The sequence below is a fragment of the Octopus bimaculoides genome, chromosome 14 (genome assembly GCF_001194135.2).
Source record: "Octopus bimaculoides isolate UCB-OBI-ISO-001 chromosome 14, ASM119413v2, whole genome shotgun sequence".
In the NCBI taxonomy this organism is placed as follows: Eukaryota; Metazoa; Mollusca; class Cephalopoda; order Octopoda; family Octopodidae; genus Octopus; species Octopus bimaculoides.
Window position 1 is genome coordinate 28124876 of NC_068994.1, and position 1925 is coordinate 28126800.

Sequence of the window (1925 nt, forward strand, 5' to 3'; positions counted from 1 at the left end):
CACACACACACACACACACACACACACACACACACACACACACACACACACACACGCATGTACATGCATGTATGTATGTATGTAAGCTATACTTGTGAAAAATTTCTGTGTATGTGTGTATGCATGTTCTTGAAGGCGAGAAAGAATAGCAAAGGTGATATGAATGATACTTTCAACAGAGGGAGACGGGAAAACGCACACAGAGATACCGAGATACACAAGCACACAGACATGCACACGCACACTTACGCGCGCGCACATGCATACATACATATATACATGCACACACACACACACACACACACACACACACACACAAGGCACATGCACGCATATGCAAATACACATACACTCAAAAAGAGATTAAAAAAAGGCAGGATTAGAGCTGAGGAAGAGATGCGTGTATATACACACACATATATATCTGTATGTGTGTGTGTTTGTGTGTGTGATTTTGTGGGGGTAATAAAAAGGGTAGGGGAATGATATTTTGAACACACAGAAATACATACAAACATACATACATACATACATACATACATACATACATACATACATACATACATACATACTTATAGACACACGTGCAAACACGCAAAGAGAGATAAGGATTAGAGGGAGTCAAAAAGATAGAGTGAGAATCGATAAGATTTTAAGTGAGTTTTATATAACACAGAGTCAAAAACTTTGTCTATGAATGTGCGATGTCCGAAACGTTGAATTTCAGTAGCGAACAGAGACGACCCGCAAACAGAAAACAGGTAAACTGCCGAGATAATGAGAACCTCTGCTTGGTCGCTCCCTTACCAGAAATAGCAACCAAATATTTCTCAAATGAAAACTTCGTCATCTTTAAAAAGCCAAAAGAACGACATATTGGAAAATGTTATTCCAGATAAACTGAGTAAAACTTGATGCTTACGGTTGAAATACCATTTATTGGGTGTTCAGTTAATGTTAACACATTTAATATAAAGAATAACAAAAATGTAACTGGAAAATAATAATCATAATCATCATTATGGAAAAAAAATAACAGTTGTTAACTACTATTGTTGTATCAAGAAGGAAGACAACTCTGAACATGTTTCTACCTTATTATGATTTCATCAATAAACCATAGTTACCACTGTATTTGCCGAAGTAGTGACAACTGGTTCACTAAGTCAATGGATAATGATGAACCAGGGTATGTTTAGGAAAATAGTGATGTTCACAGAATAATTTACTGTTAAACACCATTGCATGAAAAACAATATTTTAGTTAACGTTAATATGATTGATAGTGCAAAGAGAAGAAAAAAAATCAAGCCAAAAGTACATTTTGAGATAAGAACAAGTGATAATATTAGTCACTGGGCTTACCCGGAGGTAAATAACAACAGACGGACTTACTTTCGACAGATATAGTTTGGCAGATAGACAGTTAGAAAAACTGGTAAGGACTGGTGTCAGACAGAGAGAAAAACTTCAAACTAAGATGGAGAGGGGGAGAGAGTGGTAGAGAACGAGAAAGGGAGAGAGAGAGGCTTCTGGTAAAGAGGTAGGAAACCAGAGAAAGTATGAAAGTATGTATGTATGTATGGATGGATGGATGGATGGATGGATGGATGGATGGATGGATATAAAAATGGCACTCCGTCGGTTACGACGACGAGGTTTCAGTTGAGCTTACTCGTGAAATTCATGTTCAAGTGGCTGACTACTCCACATACATGCGTGCCCTTAATGTGGTTCTCAGGAAGATTCAGCGTCACACAGAATGTGACAAGACTGGCCTTTGAAATACAAGTACTACTCATTTTTGCCAGCTGAGTGGACTGGAGCAATGTGAAATAAAGTGTCTTGCTCAAGGACAACGCACCGCTGGAAATTGGGCGCACGACCTTACGCTCGTGAGCCGAATACCTTAGCCACTTGATCAC